Here is a 17,941-nt window from a genome sequence, read left to right as displayed (position 1 = left end):
CCACTAGTAGCTGGAAGTAATAATTTTAGAGATATCTGTGATTAAGAATGACAACAACCAAAAGAAGTCGATTTTTTTTTTTGAAGCCTTGCTGGGATCTCTGTGCCTCTGAGGGGAACTCTCTGTGCTCAGCTGATAAAAGAACAGTTGAGGGAAGAGTCAATTGTGAGTTAAACGCTCCACAAAGAAGAGTTGATAAAATATTTCCTGTTTGGTTTCATTTTTGGGTTTGGACAAAGTGTTGCCTCCTATTTTGGCTTATTTAGGCACTGCCACAGCGTTGTCTGCAGGGCTTTTGGATACTTGAGGAAATTACTGAGCTGGAGTTCCTCAGTTTATGGCTCATGTTGTCAGGGGGGTAATAAAGCCTTTGAATTTGAATTTTAGTTGCAAATGCCAATTACATACAGATAATAGAGTTCAACTTTTTTTATCTGTACTTACTCCAAACAAAGAGCTGTTTTGCTAAACTAAATATTTAAGTAATCGCGAGCTTAGTTTTTCAGTTTTTAGCCTTGATTTGTTTATAAACTTGTGGCTGATTATCCTTAAGCAGCATCCCTCTATGTCTGAATATGGAAATAAACTATTAAATAATAATACTAACTAAAAAGTGATGCACAGAGAAGCTTTGAGTGGGTATAAAATCTTCAGGGTAATTATGGAAACCACCAGTTAGGTGGCACAAATCTTTGCAGGACCTTCACTCTGCATCCCAAACTCTGCAGAGTCACTGCTCTGGGAGGAGAATTACAGTGTGGAATTTCCAGAGTGATTGGTTAATGAGGGGAGAGGAGATTTGGAACTCGCCTTGCAATTTCCATTTTATCTCTGTCAGTTTTATGACACAGAAGCAGATTCAGGATGTGTTAATACACAGAGTGGGCTTAAACCTTGCAGGTTCCAAATGCAGATGAAAGGCACAGATTTCAGTCCTTGTGTTTCCAGAGCAAGTGAAGGCTTTGGAGAGGCAGCTGGAAACATCTGTGCACGTATTAAGAGCACACAGGATTTTGTGGATGGATGGATTGGCTTAAAATAATGCAAGGATTTGCAAATAATTGTCTTTTTGCATGGGAAGTGGGAAGTGATCTGCAGCATCTTCAGGTTTCTGGATATTTCCAGGCTGAACATTCCCCACTGCCTCAGATATAATATTATATGCCTAAATACCACGTTAAACCACTTACTTTTCAAAAACTATTTGATGTCTATAAGTCATAAGTGTATCCATGGAATATTTATCTAATTGTACTGTTAAAAATAAAGAGCAGAAAGAAACTCAGATTTACTTTGTAGAAACAAATCCAGTATAGAAACCCAATGTTGATTCTAAATATCCCATGCATTTTGACTTCATTAAATGAGTATTTTTATTATTTTCCAAGGAATCTAATTGTTAATTATCTGACAGTGTTGTTAAGTTAGAAACTTAAAAGTTATTTAGTATCATCCTAAAAGTAATGTCCAGTAAAGACTGCCATGATGAAAGCATTGGAAAATATGAATTATCTTAGGCAGTTCTTAATTACAAAAGTTGTTTACAGAAACTTTGTCTGTGTTAGGAAATTTTGGAGGGTTTTAATACAAAATGACCGAGGAGAAACTCTGACTTGCAGATAAATCTGAGGATTGCAGGTATTCCCAGTTTTTAGGGGCTAAAAAGCACGGATGTGAGGATTATTAGGAGAACTGCTGGGGTAGCCCAGCCTGTCTTTATTTCATCACAGAGTCGTTCATGTAGAATAACAGACTTAGCAGTGCTGCTAAATGTCAAACCAGTATTTTTTTTTTAAACTCTGTTTTGAAACCCTGCGGCGCTGAACTTGAATTTTGTCTCTCTTGAACTTCCTTATTTATTGCTCAGTACCCAAGTCATCCTTACTGCTGCATTTCCAAGTGCCTTGGAAGTCTTCCTTTGGAATTATCAGGACCCTGTGGCATTGGATTTGTTTTTTTCCCTCCTCCCATCCATTGGCAGGCTCTGTGAGAATGATGTAGAAAGTCACAGCTTATGGCTGAGATACCCAATAAATGCCTTTAAATGCTCTTGTGAGCTTCAGCTTCAGAACTAAGTGGCAACAAATAAAATGTGCAATTTAATAAGCCTCGAGACTTTTAGATAAAACAGGAATCTACTGGAGGATAAACTGCTTCAGATTTTCCTTACAAACCAAGCCAGTTTCCCTGAATGAAGTTGGTAGAGGCAATTTTCTTTAATTTTGACATTTCTACTATGCTTTTGGAACACAAATTTTAATAATACTTAGGTTTTTTTGCTTCCTCTATTGTTCCAAACATTAAATTAAAAGGAATCCATTCAATGTGATAAAATTCTAGAAAATAAGGCTTATTTTCCCCATAACAGAATTTTGCAAGGAATAGCACCATTAACAGGAGATTTGCACTTGCACTAAAACCAGTGTAGACTTATGGGGTGAGTTACTAACTATTAACTTCCCAGTGGAACAAACACAATGTCACAAGATACTCCCTGTGAATTTAGAGTGTTCTGATCTCAAACATTAGCTGGGATTTAGTGGACTGGAAAAAATAACGTCACCGTGAAGAAAGCGATGCTGATTTTTCTCCCTGTGCTCTGCAGCTCTGGCTCTGAGGATGAGAGCAGGGAAGGTTTCTTTAGAATTATTTTGCCATGAAAATCTGGGCAAGGCTTTGTCCCTGCTCCAGGGGGAGGAGGAAGAGCAGGATGGGTTGCTAGGAGAATCCCTAATAGTTCTGCTCACACTCTCCTGGCTTGCAGGAGTCCAAAAGCCACAGGACTTGCACTGGAAGGTTTTTCATTTTTATGGGACTTTCTGGTAAATAATTTAAAGGGCAGGCTGTTAAAAACAAGGGTTTAAGGCAGTTCCTTATTGGCATTACTGTTGAATACTAAGTTTAATTGTTCTTAGTTGACATCAATAGGTTTTGTGGGTGTTTAAGGGAAAAAAAAAAAAACCAAGAAAATGACAGGGAAAAAGCAGTGCTGCTCTTTAGCTTTGACCAACAGGGTTGTAAAACTGTCAGAGCTCTGCCCAGAGGGAGCTAAATGCTGAGAACACAGAATCATGGAATGGTTTGGCTTGGAAAAGACCTTAAAGATCATCCCATTCCACCCCTGCCACGGGCAGGGACACCTTCCACTATCCCAGGTTGCTCCAAGCCCTGTCCAGCCTGGCCTGGGACACTCTCAGGGATGATCAGACTGTGAGCACCTCCAGGAACTGCAGCTCGTTTTGTTCCTTCATCAGACAATTTCAAGTGTTGGGTGAAGAGGAAAAAGCAGATAAGCAGGTCCCAGCTCCAGGCTTCGATCCTGCATCCTTAATTTTGCTCTGCAGGTCAGAGCATTCCCTTGGGAATGCAGGTGATCCCTACAGATGGGAGATGACAGTGACATTCCTGGGTCAGTGCCTGTAAGGCATCACAGCCTTGTCAGCTCTTCCTGCTTGGATCAGGGCTCCAGGCAGACAAGCTTGGGAAGCTGTGAAGTGTTGTGGAACAACTCAGCTGGGTAATTTAGGTCTAAAACCTGACATCATTAGCAGGATGTTAATTAGGGAACAGGATCTGTCTAGATGTGTTTCTGCACTCCACTGCTGGCAGTCGCCGCTAAATAAGAGCTGTGTCATTTGTCACCTTCTTGAGGAGCACATTCCTGAAGTTTCTGGTTTCAGGCAGCTCCTGGTTCTGCTGGAATTCTGAATTATCCATGTACAGGTGGATCTGAGCGTGCTGGTGTTGGGGAAATTGCACAGATCAGTCTGATTCCTGCTAGAGCATTGTACAAAAATTCCCATTAGTTACCCAAGAAGAGTTTTAGTAGAGCAAAAAGCTTCAGTTGCTGAGGGGAATTACAGTCCCTAAAGCTGCAAAGCTTCCTCAAAGCTGGATCCAAGATGCTTTTGAAATCCTGGGAAGGAAGAGCCGAAGTCTTGTGTTAGGGGAAGTTGTCTTAAACTCCCCAAATCCCAGGTTCTCATCAAACAGGAGGACTCTGGGAGAGGGCTGATGGAAATTGCTCATTCCAGGGAACATAGTTTTGGTGGGAAGAACTACGTGGGGAATGAAGAGGGAAGCAAAACCAGTGTGGAGTTGCTGAGTACGTCGCTCCCAGGTTTTGTGGAGCTGGGACAACGTGGAATAGGATTTTAAGATAAACCTGGTGTCCTTGCCCATGGCAGGTGGTTGGAATGAGATGATCCTTAATGTCCTTCCAATCCAAACCGCTCTGTGGTTCTGGATTTTAGGATGGGCTGTTTGTGATAGGGATGATTAGGAAGTTTATGAAGGTAATGGTTAAAGACCCTCTCAAGGATATTTTTTGGCTGGGGAAGGCAGCACAACTGGCCACCAGACAGATAATTTGCATCACTTTTCTTGTGGCTTTGAGTGCTTTTATTACAAATTGTGAATGCAGGAATGTACCACGTTCTTCTCACCAACTTGCTCAACAAAAACACACGGATTCCTCTGGAATTCAGCAGTTCAGGCTCAGTCTCCAGAAGGGATCAGCGTTATCACTGTGAGCAGGCAGTTCAAGCATAATTTCTGCTGAATTACTCTCTCCAGCAGTGGGATGTTTTATCTGTCTCTTTGTCAGCTCCGTAGAGATATCGCTGTGTTTTATTTGCCGATGGCCTTGATACACAGAAATGCATTCAACTGATCCACAAGTTAAATTTCTGTACTGGGTATCTCCTCATTCATTTCTCTTCTCTATTTGCAGGAGAGAATAATGAATATAATAACAAAATGGGTATGAACAAGCAATTACTAATGGTTGCAAGGAGACTTCGGGCTTGTTGTAGATTTTGTGCTTATTCATAGATAAATACACCAAAATTAAGGATTTTACTGAATTCCCTCTTCTTCCTTCTCCCAGTAAGTAACTAACCAGACCAAAACTACTTATGTTATGAACTTTTAAAATACAGTCCTGAATTCACATGCCTGCTTAAATGGGTTTGTCTTGGGCATCAGAGAGCCCTTGTTCCAGCTTTTAAAAAGTCTTTTACACCATGGTTGGGCTTTGTTAGCTTTGACCTCACCAAAATTGTTCCAAGCAATGTGATCACAACCTTGACATGAGAACTGGGGGGAAAAAATGGAAGAGGAGAGAAGGGCAGCTGTAAAACAAGCAGGGAAGGTGGGCAAGAGCACAAAACAAGTAACTCCTTTTTTTTTGTGAGCTTGTGACAATTCCTCCTCGCTCAGACCAGATGGAAAGAGCTTCCTCTGCTTTTGTTTTGAAACGGATTTAATTTGGTAACTACGTGGGCTTTATTTATAGGCTTGCTCCAGCAGTCATGGGCAGGCAAAAATAACAGCAGCAACCTGCTTCTCCTGCCCATGGATGTCAAAAACACGAGTTAATGTTGGGGTTTCTGAGATGTTTAACAACTATTTTTGACATGGGCTGAGTCTGAGACCAGATATCAGGAACTCTGGGGAGAGGGACACGGTAGAGCTCCAGCACTTCCCTGCCAGGACAGAAATCTCTTGTAATGGTTTAGAACATAGCAAGACTTGAAGGCCTTCAGTCTTTTTAATGCATCTCTGTTTAATTCAGACTTTGAAAATGACCCTTACTCCTCTACAGTGCTCTGTATCAAACCCAGTGGATTTAGCTGGAAAAACTGGAGTAAAATCAGTCTTGGTGTCTTGTGCCACTCAAGTGGGAGAAAAATGCAAAGAGGACACCAAATGTTGCTGTTTGATCACTGAATTATTATTTTTACACGCAGTTCTCTTTGCCTGGGAGACTTGTGCTGGGATGTCTTCATGGGAAGCAGTTTTCAGGCACTGATCACCCTGACAGAGAGCAAAAGCATGGACAGGGTGAACTGTTTCAGGAGTATTAAGGGATCACTTTTCTGCCTGAACATAGTAAAATTGGAGTAAGCAGCCTTCAAATGGGGACGTGCCACGACAATAAGAGAATGCTCTGAGCACATTCTGTGTGGTCAATAACAATTTGAAATTGAGTGTCAATACCCAGGGAGTCGTACCTATGTGTGTTCAGAGGTTATTCAGGATTTTCTAACCAAGTACCTGTTTTCAGAAGGCTGAATGTGGAGTTCCCACTGAATTTACCACTCTGAGATTTTTATTCCTTAAAATATGCTCATGATTTCATTTTCAGAAAGCCTGTTTAATTTGCAAAGTGATTAGTAAAAATACAAGGGAGTACTGGGCTATAAAATAGATTTGTTGCTTACATGTTTTTTAATATCTCAGACAAATTTTCAGCAGTTCTTTAAACTGTGCCTGTCATAAAGTAGAATATAAGAGCTTTTTATTAATAGCTAGTTCTGATAATCACGTGAATTTTTTATGGGCTCAGATAGTCTAGATTTACTGTCATTTCCTCAAGTGGGCATGAATTATGGGACTATACATCCCTAGTTCTCCCTGTCCTGTGCTCGGATAAGGAATGGCCTTGAGACATCACAGCTCAAGAGCTCTGTGGAGGTATCTTCACATTCTAGCAGGGATTTTTGGCAAGCTCACAGGTTTCCCCGACTGGTTTCCCCATCAGTCACGGCAAAGGAATGGCATGGCTAAGTTGGCTTTTAAATCCTGCAGAAGCAAACATTAGTGTTGGTAATCCCTTGCCTTCTGTACGATCCCTGGCTGAGTTTGGGTTTTTGGGTTCCCAGGCAGTGTCCTGGGGGTGGCTGGTCACCGGCGGTGCTGGTCTGGGAGGTGACGCACGCTCCGTGACTCGGCACTTGGGCAGCTCCTGGGCTTCCTCGCCACATTCTCCTTCCCTGTGCTCCTCTGCACTGATCTTGCCACTCTTTTTGCTGAGTTAATTATATCTAGATTAGAATATAGACTATGCTGTGTGTGCCCCTCATGCAGAAGTGCTCTGTCAGTGCAGTGGTTAACTGGGGGAACAGGCAGCGAGGATCTTACGAGCTCCTTGTTTGTGAGCTCAGTTAATAGAAGGGTGCATTGAATGCTAAGTGCTGGCCCTCTTGATAAGGAACTGAACACTTTCTCTTGTGGTGCTCCTGCCCAGCTGTTTTTTTATGTGTCAGTCCCAGGGAAAAGCCCTGATTCCATCTGGGATTAGAATTATCTCGAGCATCTTGTTAAAAACACACATCGTTAATAATGATGGAGTCCTAAAGAACAAACATTTTTCATCAGGGGCATTGTGACATCCTTACAAAAAAGCCCTAAAAAAAGCTGATTTAGTATCAGCTTTCCCCATCATGTGAAGGGAGGATGCTTTCAATGCAACAGCACCTTAAACTCTGGGGCAGGAATTATATTTTAGAATGGTTGGAATTATAACAATTCAGTCTGAGTCTCTGGATTAGCAGTGTACATTATGGATTTCTCCTGGAATCAGGGACCCTATGCCACCACTGTATAGCAGAATATCACCCTCCAGGTGACAAATCAGTAATACCTGAGCCCTGAGATATTTTCATCTAAATATGAATTTTTAATGCCAGGAGAAAAACCCAGCTTTTAACTTAGAACTGTTATTTGTACTCGGAGGGAACAGATCATTGTAGTCCAGACAGCCAGGCATGAGCAGGCTGGTGGAACCAAGAGGCATCACACCAAGAGTGAGGAGATCCGTTCCTCTCCCTGATTTCCTATTTTTACTATCGGTCTGTTGGCTTGGAATTTAACATTAGATTAATCCCAGTCCGTGGCTAGGACATAATTGCGTATCATGTGATTACATTTATTTATTTATTTATAGCTAGGAGTTTTTCCATCTAGAAGCCAGATTTTAACCTTGATACATGCAGCATTCCTGGCAGCCCGGTAAATCCGAGCACCATCCAGCACTTAAACAGAGGGAATAAATTCCCAGTTTATGTCAGACGTGACCTGTTACTGGTTTGCCTTTCCTTAGCACTTGCCAGCATTCAGCTGAGGGAAAAAGAAAGGATTCTCGGAGGCTGGGAAAAAACAGGTCTTCCCAGACTTGCCGGTCTTAGAGCCTAATGAGTTAAATTCTCCTCCGTGCAGCATTTTAAGCTGCTTAGACACACAAGGTCAAAGCGAAGCGCTCCATTCCCTATTCCGACTCGCGGCTGAGAGGGGGGCACAGCTCCCTTGGGACAGAGCCCTCGGGAGACGGTGACATAAGCAGGGAATATATTCCCCGCTCCCAGCAGTGCAAGCTGTCCCTGTTTTGCCGGGGCTGGCGGCCCCCCCGCCTCCGCCGGGCAGATCCCATGGAACTGCAGTCCTGCATCCCCTCGCTGCCGTAACTCCCCGTGAGCAAGGCATTAAGTACAGGCGCCGAGGTCACGGCAGAGGGTTTTTTACTAGCGAGCGAGGCACGGTGGAATTGCAGAGCGGGAAGCTCGGGATGCCTTGCGGGATGCAAGGACTGTGACTTCGGGGATGGTTCCCTGCTACCTTTTGTCCCGTTTTCCTACGGCGTTTCCACGGCATCCCCGCTTTCTGTGCGGTCCGTGATGGTGATGGGGGACTCGGGCGTGTTAAATCGGGAGAACCCTGCACACTTCACTGAATAGCAGCAGCTTCAGTCCCCGAGGAGGATTTTTGGGTTGGTTGGGCTTTTAATGAAGTGCCGTACTGCAAGTTCAGGGATGAACACATCCCGCGTTCCTCCATCGCCGCTGTACGGACACTTCATTAGGACGGCTGAAGTTAATAAGCAGCGGTAGTTCCTCGCCATCAGCCATGTGAAAAGCCAAAGCACTTCGTGCATCCTCCAAAAAACCCTCCAGCTACCCCTCTCCCCTCCCAGGCACCGCTGGAAGGGGAGCAGGCAAAGAAACGCTGGCATTTTTCTAGAAGAAAGTCGCGTATCGGGATATTCTCTCCTTATCTGTCACGAAAGTTATTGGATGCAGGAGCTGTTTGCAGGCAGGCAGATACGCTATTGCATAACGCTGGCGCTCAGCGCCAGCCTTTCTCCTCATCCCTACGAAGTTTTCCGCCGGCAGAACCAGCGCACCGGGGGATTTCGGGGGGTCGGGGCGAGCGCTCAGCGCCTTACCTTGTGCTTCCTCACGCAGAAGCGGCGGTCTGGGCGAGCATCTCCCTCCAGCCGCCGGGGCGAGCTGGGCGTCAGAGCCTGGGCGCCGGGGCGCATCTGCCGCGGAGCCGCCGCGCCGCCGGAGGAGCCGCAGCCGCCGCCGCCGCCGCCGCGCTCCCCCGCTGCCCTCATGGGCTGCGGCGGGGGCTCGCTGTCGGGGGGTCCCCTCGGCCGGGTCCCCGCCGAGGGGAACTTGTTGAGCGGGACTGGCGGGCGTCCCCCAGCCGGGCGGGAGCGGGGAGGAGGAGGAGGAGGAGCCGGGGGCCGGGCTGGCGGCGGGGGCGGGCGGGGGAGGTGGGATGGAGCGATGGAGCGATGCCGCGCGCAAGGAGGGGAGAAGCGCGGAGCCGCCGCTCGCAGGCTCGCTGAGAAGCTTTATTTATTCCTCTGGTTCCCCTGCGCGGGGGTTCATTAATAACAGAGCCGTGCACACCGGCCCCGCGCAGCCCAGGTTTCCAGTCGCGCCACGGGAGCGATGGAGCAGCCGCAGAGTGGGTGATGCTGATCCGCTGGGAATTTCAGCGAAGCGCTGGGTTAAAGCTACACGGCTGCCTTTTATTGGGAGGAAAAGTGTTTGAGGTGCTAAAGGAGTAGCTGCTCCCATTTGCTTTTAAACCCTCTATAAAATGGACGCGAGTTCGTAGCGAAGCATTTTGGCAGAGGAGATCGATAAACGTGATAATCTGCGTAAAACTTGAATCCCCTTTCCTCCTTTTCTCTCGTTGTACAGAGGGTTTAGCAACGGTGTTCTGCACGTAAAAAAAAAAAAAAAAAAAAAGTTGGAAGTTAAATAGGTCGTGTGTATTTTACCTGAGTGATAGAAAATGCCATGACAGGCACGAGAATTGGTTCTTGTTTCATTCGGCGATTCCCAGGAGTTTTGCTGTTCAATAAATACTTTCCAGCAGGAAAGTCCCCTAGCCCAGGTGCCAGCAGGTGTGGGCCACGAAGTTCCTCTGTCACAGCACTGCCTTCACCATGGATGTCGATGAGGGTCATTGATTTTGGGGGTTACTGAAGCGACCCCCGATTTGAAATGGCAGATGAGAGCGGCTGGACCAGCCCAAAATGTTCAGCACGACCCCCGCGCCACAGCAGGCAGGGCCAGCCGAGCTGGGCGCTGGATGAGTCCAGGCGTCCGCGGACACGATGCAGCAGAAGCGCTGGCTCGAGTGCTGGGTGTGTTTTGGAGTTCATTAGCTGGAGCAGCCCATCGCAGCGCGGAATTGCCGGTGCTGCCGCAGCGGCCGGGGCAGCGCGCTGCTGCCAGCCCGGGCCGGGGCAGGAGATCCGCGTGGGTCCGGCCGGCACACAGAGCTCCGTGGGCAGGGAAGCCCGGCCGGTTAAATCGCGCTGTGGCTGTGCAGGAGCGGATCAGAGCAGTGTTCAACAAACCAGACAGTCAGCAGAGGGCAGCTCCGCTGCTCTCCCTGTCTGCTACCTGTGCAGGTACTCCCATTGCCCTCTTCCCTCTGTTCCTTGTCTCTGCTGCTGATCCCTAAACCAGGGTGCCAGGGGTGTGCCCTCCACATCACCTGCTGCTCTGCCCTGGGGTAGACACTGCCCAGCCAGTGTCACAGCTTTGATCACACTTAGCATCCCTCATGGTATTTTATCTGAGATGTTTTTTTTTCCAAAGAACTTCAATATCGACCTGCTTATTGATGCAACAGCAACCACCACGCTGTTGTTTTTTTTTCTTTCTGTTTTTCTTTCCAGCAGTGCTGACTTGCTGTATTCCAGGTCCTCTGTGGATTTCGCTCTACGAAAATAAATGTGGTTTTGGCTGCAGCCTGGATACAGACGTGGGTAAAATTACATGGTAGGGTGATCACGTCTGAAATAACGCAGGCTACTTCCTCAGAGCCAACAGATCAGTGGTAGGAGATGCTGTTGCTTTTTCACAAGCTGAAAATGTGAGTTTATCCAGCCCGTGATTACTGTAAAGAAATACTATAACTTGATATCCTGAGTGACTTGAAAGGAGAATCTGTCTGACAGAAGCAGCAGTTAAACATCATTCTTGTCTTCTCCATAATGATATTTAGAAGCTGTTGTCTCAAGGCTGATTAGTCTTGCACAGCATTATGCATATGCCCCACTTATAAACTGTACAGCATCTTCTGGAGATTTTTAGGGAGTGAAAAAGTACTTTCTGATGTGGACCAGATTCATGTGTAACTGCTGACACCATTGGTGTATACAGGGATTTTTTAAATCAGGGTTTGTGAAAAATGAAGTGTTTTGTGATTATCATGCTTCATGTTACTGTAACAGCACACAGAAGTAAATACACTGGGAAATTGGAAATGCTTCATCACCCCATTTGTCAATATTTTAGCCTTTAAAAATGCTGGGCATGACTGTTGCATAATGAAATGTAGTGTTGAAGAGATGCTTGAGAGGGGAGAGAGGGGTTGGGCTTCAACCTGAGAGGGTACAAAGAGAAAAGAGACAATTAATTGTAGTTGTTTTAGGTTATAAATGTATTTCTTCCTCACGGAGTGTCCTGTCTTCCCAGATTGGCTTTTTCCTGTGTCTGTCAGGGAGGAGTGAGCACTGCTTGGGACTGCAGTGACACGTGCAGGTGGAAGTCCTGCCTTGGAATTCTGGGTGCAGTGAGAAAAGCAGGGCTTGGAGAGCAGAGAGATGGATTTTTAGTGGCATTCTCTGTGGAGAAGTACAGTGAGGGGTCCTTCTCCCTCACTGCTAATTGCATCATAAATTCAGGGAGGCACCTGTGTGCGTATTTAGAAATATTCATCGCACACAGCCTGGTGTTACAGACTTCAGGTTTTACGTGACTTTTTTTTCTTGCATTCAGTTTCTGAGGACACGTCTGGGTGACTGTGGGAGGGTCAGCCTGGCATGTCCTCCCCACAGTCAGGTTTTGGCTCAAGGACTGCCCCAGGAAATGCTGTGCCCGCGGGGATTCTTTTGCAGAGCAGCTGCTTTGTAGGATTACGCTCCTCTAGAACACGCAGGTCCGACAGCGGAACACGAAAATGTAATTTTTTGGAACAGTCTCTGAAATTCTTGTGGAGGAAAGCTTGGATGCAGCTCAGGGAAAAGCAGGTGGCAGCCAGAGCTCGAGTTACCTGCCAGGTGTTTGGTGACCACCAGTGTGGGGAAGGAGGATGATAAACCAGCACCACTGGGATTTTCAGATCTACATTAAGCAAATTATACTGGGAGGCATAATTTAAGTCCCAACACTACATGCCTGAGCTGGGTTCCCAGGGATATTAATTCCTTAGGACCAGGCTAATTTATGGCAGAACTTCCCACCTGTGTTGGAGATGAAAGAAGGGTGAAGTTCACTTGATTTGAAGCAGAGCTGTGGACAAAGTTGTGCCTTTTCTCTCTGTAGTCACTTGGGACCAATGCTGTCATTCAGTCCTTGCCAAAACCAACTATTTCTACATTGCTGAACCTTCATTCCCATTGATTAGGTGGTTATTTCCATGCCTTTAGATGATAACTTCCTGGCTTTCTGGGCTAAATTGGTAATTAATTTATTTCCTCCAACCTGCCAGTGGAACAGAAATGGAGGGATGTTAAATATGCTCCTCTGCTCCAGCTGTGGTGAAGACAAACTTGGCTGGAATTTCAAACAGGTCTTTATGCAGTCCACTCCTTGCTTTGGGGGAGGATATTTTCTGTTTGGCTGTGATGCAGAGAAAAAAAGGTCTCTTGGAGTCATGTTTGCCAGAAATTTGGGAGATTTGCTGGAGTGTCTTGCTCCATAAGAAGTCTTTTCCATGAGCTTGGAAAATTCATTTGAGCCTATGCTGATGTCAGTTTTTTATACATAAAGTGCTAATTCCACATCTCTTTACTGAAAGGAACATTTTGAAGATAAAGTGGATTTAAGAATATGTGTCTAATACCCATAATACCTGTGTGCAGCTGAAATATTAAACAGCTGATTGAGGGAACTGCTCTTTGTGGGTTTTCTGCTCGGAGAAGAAAAATGCTGAGTAACCTCATTAGCTCTGATGGTTATTTCTGTGCTTCGTTGGGATAAGAATGAGCAGCATTTAGTTCTCTCTCTCAATTTCCCGTTGTACAGATCACTGGAAGAAAAATATTACAGCAGATCTCACCAGCTAAAGCTGGGATTTTGGGTTCCAGTTGAATGCTGTCTCATCAGGATCCCAAATTGCTGGAGATGTTTATCAAGAAAATCTTGATTTTCTTGGGACGGGAGTGGGAGTTTTGTCATATTTTCACTGTGTTTATAGTTCAGAAAAGTTCCTTTTCAGCACACAGATGGTTTTGGGAAGGGAAGGGATTGGAAGGGGTGGTTTGTGGAAGTGGAAGGGAAGTGGTGACTGGAAAGCCTTGGTTGTTCTTCCAAGGGGGGGGTTCTGAGCTGCTGTCCCATGGTGTGGAATCACTTCCCTGATAAAGATGTTCTCAGTAAAGGCCAAATTCTGGTTCTATTTTCATGCAGCCTGTACAGTTGGGAAATAAATGAGGGTCTGGGAGAGCGTGATGTATGAGCCCCTAAATGGCTGCATTTTGTTCATATTTGAAAGGCAGTTCAGGCTGTCGTCATTACTGATGACTTGTGCTTTTAGAGCCCTTCTTTTTGCATTTCAGAAATCCTTTGTGCCCATCTGAATAATAAATCACCCTGTTTGATTTGCTCACTGAGAGCAAATGGGAAATTACATCCTTGTTAAGATGTCTTGAGGAACTGGAAGTGTGGGGGAGTGTTTTTAAAGGAACATTCTGCCAACTTTGTTAATACTTTGCTTTATCTCTTTTATTTTATGACCTTCCCAAATTCCAGGGTTTTCTGTCTGACTGCTTTATAGCAAAGGGAAAAAATCATGCCCTGCTTAAAAATAAAAAGCAACAAATCTGGTCGTACTTTTGATTGCCCTTAGACAAATGGTTTCAGATTTAAGCACCTAATGAAATGTGGGATGAGCATGAATTCCATCTTCAAACTCAAGTTATGGGCAGCAAAAAGGCAAATCCAACAAATAATGGGGATACTTGCATCCGATTCCTATTTGCTCTTTGGTGGAATAATATATTATTTATACAACATTGATTTCATTAGATGGAGGATTTAATGCAACTTTTCTGTCAAAGTGGAGAACATTCGATGTTATAAAGTAATGTAAACTCCCAAAGCCTCAGGAAGGTTTTCTCATTTGAAATATTGAACTATTTAAAGTTTGAACATAGCATAAAAATACAGACTTTTATGTGCTTTTGCATGTTGCCTTCAAGTTAGAAGCCCAGGGAGCAGCCTGGTCCTAGTGCATAACAGAAAAATGCTTAACAGAAAAAAACCAAGCTGAAATTAAATGTGTTAAACAAGTGAAAAATGAAAATCCTACAAAATTGTGGAAGAGGGAAATAATGAACAGTGCAAATAGAATTAAACTCACCATTTCTATCAGTGCTCTAAACTAAAATTAAGTATTCTGGCCATAATGTTCAGAAATGAACTCTTTAGTGTAGTTTCTAAAATCCCCAAGCAGGTGCCAAAATAAAATTGCTCTTAATAACTTTGATACATGACAGGGAAATATGATGGCAGTGAATAAAAAAGGGATATAAAAGAGGCAGTTTGCAGCATCATGGGCACCTAAAATTTAGCCATATGCTCACAATTAAGAGCTTCTCCTCCCCTACTTATTTTTTTGCTAAATAAAATGACCTAGAAACTTGCCTTGTGCAAACAAGAATATGCTAAATTCTTGATTCACTGTGCAAAGACCTAATTCTTTTATGCATTAAAATGTCTGTGACTGAGTTTTACTTTAAGAAAAGAAGTTATTTTGAAAAGTCTAGAAATCCTAAAAGCCCATGATATTTCAAGAAGTTGTGTTCTGAGAAATATGGGGAGCCTGATAATGACATTAAATGAGTTTATAATTGACAGCAGAGGCCACGTGAAGTCCTTCTTAATCCTTGGTCTGTGGCTCTTCAAAACACAATCCAGGAAAAATGGCTCTGTCCTTTATGGCTTGGGGACACTGAATTAAAAACCATTCAAAGCAGCACCACATTTTGATTTTCTTCAATTTTTAAACAAGTTCAGGACTTTAAATATTAATACTTAGCAGTGGTTGAGGAGCATAATTAGCAGCTGCTTTATATCCAAGGGGTGTCCATCAGTATTATGAAAAAGTCCAATAACTGGAAGGGCTGTTGGGGAGGAAAAGGATGAAATCTTTGAAAAGCCAGAAATAAAGTTGTAATTTGATAATAATGTGTCACTTCCTCAATTTACTTCTGGGAATTCAAAGTAGTGCCCTAATAAATTGAGTGTATCCACATCCTTCCCTTCTCAGCAGCCTTCTGCCCATGGGGAAGTTGTTTGGATGGGAGGTGGAGGCTGCTCCTTGTCTTCAGACTTTTTCTCCTGACTTTGTGCATTCCCCTGGGAGGGAAAAAGAAACGCCAGGATTAAAAGTCCCATCTCATATTTGTTTGAAATTCATCTCCTGTTGGCTTCAGCTGCTGCCTCCTGGTTCTAACGCAGTGAAATTTGTGGGCAGCAGCTGTGCACTCCTTTCATCCCCACTGCTGTGGGTTTGGAAACCTCAGGAAAATGTGAATCCATCCACGCTGAGCTTTCTTGGGAGAATCTGGGACTCTGTGACCCCTTCTCAGGAGGGAACTCCTCCATCCCTTGTCAGAGTGGTTTAGGTTGAGGGGACATTAAGGCTCATCCCCTTCCACCCCTCTCCACACTTCCATTATCCCAGGGTGCTCCAGCCTGGCCTTGGACACTTGCAGGGATCCAGGGGCAGCCACAGCTGCCCTGGGCACCCTGTGCCAGGGCCTGCCCTCCCTCACAGGGAGGAATTCCTTCCCCATATATATCCCATTTATCTCTGCCCTCTGGCAGTGGGAAGATAAAAGTCTCTCTCCATCTTTCTTCCAAGCCCTCTTTAAATAGTGAAGGCCACAAGAAGTTCTCCTTGGAGCCTTCTCTTGTGGCTGTCACTTTGGTGGCCTTTCTCATTCCTCCTGCCAGCTGTGATGTCCCCCTCAAGCTATGGATTCTGTTTATTTATGGAATTGTTTTACTTCCCTGTGAGCTGGTGGAAATCAAAGATTTCATTGAAGCCTGGTGGGAAACTTCACCAAGGCTTTACCTGAGCTCAGCTTGTCCTCAGGAGGATGAGCTGGAGTGCTGAGCTAACGAGCTTTGTTTGGAAGCATAATTTTGTTATTTCACATCAATTACCAGGTGACAGATAAGATCTGCAGCAAGTGATTATCTAATGAGGGACTTGATGTCTTGTTGGAGAGCTCCTGGGGACTGAAGGTGGTGACAAAAGGACAGGTGGTGGCATCATGGAAGCTGACACATCATGTCACAGATGTCTTTGGTGGCTGGGACAAGGGACACCAAGTCTTGGGGGGAAGAAAGGACAAACCCCTCACTCTTCTCACTGTAGAATCCCAGCATGGTTTGGGTTGGAAGGACCTTAAAGAGCATCGAGTCCCACCCCTGTGATGGGCAGGGACACCTTCCATGATCCCAGGTAACTCCAAACCTCATCCAGCCTGGTCTTGATATTCCATAGGAGCTCATTTAGCAGGCAATTCATGATGTGGGGTTTTTCATAAAATTTTAGTTTAACAGACTTGAACTTTAAGGTTTCTTTTTTTGTTTGTTTGGCCTTTTTTAATTTTTTTTTTTAATTTTTTTTCCTTAAATTTCAGGTGTTAGCAAAAGTTACAAAGATGAGATTCCTGCCTAGAAAAAAATCCCAGTAACTGGAAAAAGCAGAATGCTTGTACATGTTAATTTTTCCATTTATTAAGGAAAGAAAGAATTTTAATAATTCACAGGGATGCAATGAGTATTTGCCTTTTATATATTCATATTTATCACTTGGCTTGAATTGTAAACATATTAATTCCTGCCTAGCAGTTAATGACTTTGGGTAATATTTGTGCTGTCTTTATGCAGAAATTGTCCATATACCTCACAGTTACTTATAGGGACAACCTAATCAGAGCTATTTCCTTGGCTCTGAAAAACATTTTGTCTTGCTCTAAGTAGCTTTTCTGAAGTATTTTTAAAGCATTTTAAATTTACCTCCTCAAGAGACGATGAGTATTTTTCAGCCATATCAAGAGAAGTTACAAATCCCATTTTTGCCAAATGGCAAGAGTGGGATGAGTGTTGTAGGCTCTGCCATAACTCACGGTTGGTTGATTTTTCTGCTGGGGTTTCAAATGTTATGCCCCCCCCCAAAAAAAATTAGTTGGGATGGTTTTAAATTAGAAATTAAGTAAGAAAAAAAAATCTCATGTTTTGAGATTGAAAGATGGGGCCTGGGAATAATTGGGATGTTTTGGTATTTTTCTTTTCCCATTTTTTATATTTTTAGTATATCTAAGTAGTACTGTAACATACAGAAATATTTGAATTCTATGATATTTTAATCATAGAATCACACAATGGTTTGGGCTGGGAGGGGCCTTAAAAAATTTTAGTTCCACTCTCTACCATTCTGTTGAGGTTTTGCAGTAGCCTCTGTGCTGATTTTAGGTTTTTCTTCTATTCTTTCTTGATATTTATTTAATATTTTGAATCCATCTTAAAGCTGCTTTGCTGGTTTGGCTTTACTTCCCTTTGGGACAGATTCCTGGAACTCCAGGGCTGGGATGGGAAATCCAGGGTGAGTCTGGGCATGAACCTGAATATCAGAACCTGGAAAAGAGATTCTGCTTGGTCCTGTTGTTACTGCCCAGATGGAAGGAAAAATATGGAAAAAAAGGGATGTGACTCATGGGATATCCATACGTTTTCTTGGAATGGTGTAGGAAGGCTGAGCTCAGCTCTTGGGTCAAACCAACCCCATCCTAGGAACATTCCCTGCCCTGCCCCTGCAACCCGAGGAGCTGGTTTTC

General features: G+C 44.2%; 2 protein-coding genes across 5 annotated transcripts in view; one reads left to right on the top strand and one right to left on the bottom strand.

Moving 5' to 3' along the window:
* INSYN2A (inhibitory synaptic factor 2A) overlaps positions 1-9,178 on the bottom strand; it is a 38,881-nt gene extending 29,703 nt beyond the window's left edge. Inside the window, exon 1 of the mRNA XM_053949422.1 lies at positions 9,005-9,178. The gene's annotated coding sequence lies outside the window, so the exon portion shown is untranslated. The remainder of the gene's footprint in view (positions 1-9,004) is intronic.
* The window catches only part of DOCK1 (dedicator of cytokinesis 1), a 273,681-nt gene that overhangs the window by 122,774 nt on the left and 132,966 nt on the right, over positions 1-17,941 (top strand). The gene's annotated exons all lie outside the window — the stretch shown is intronic.

Source organism: Vidua chalybeata, chromosome 8, assembly GCF_026979565.1.
Source record: "Vidua chalybeata isolate OUT-0048 chromosome 8, bVidCha1 merged haplotype, whole genome shotgun sequence".
In the NCBI taxonomy this organism is placed as follows: domain Eukaryota; kingdom Metazoa; phylum Chordata; class Aves; order Passeriformes; family Viduidae; genus Vidua; species Vidua chalybeata.
The sequence above is the reverse complement of the archived record's forward strand: the minus strand, read 5'-3'. Positions and strand labels throughout refer to the sequence as shown.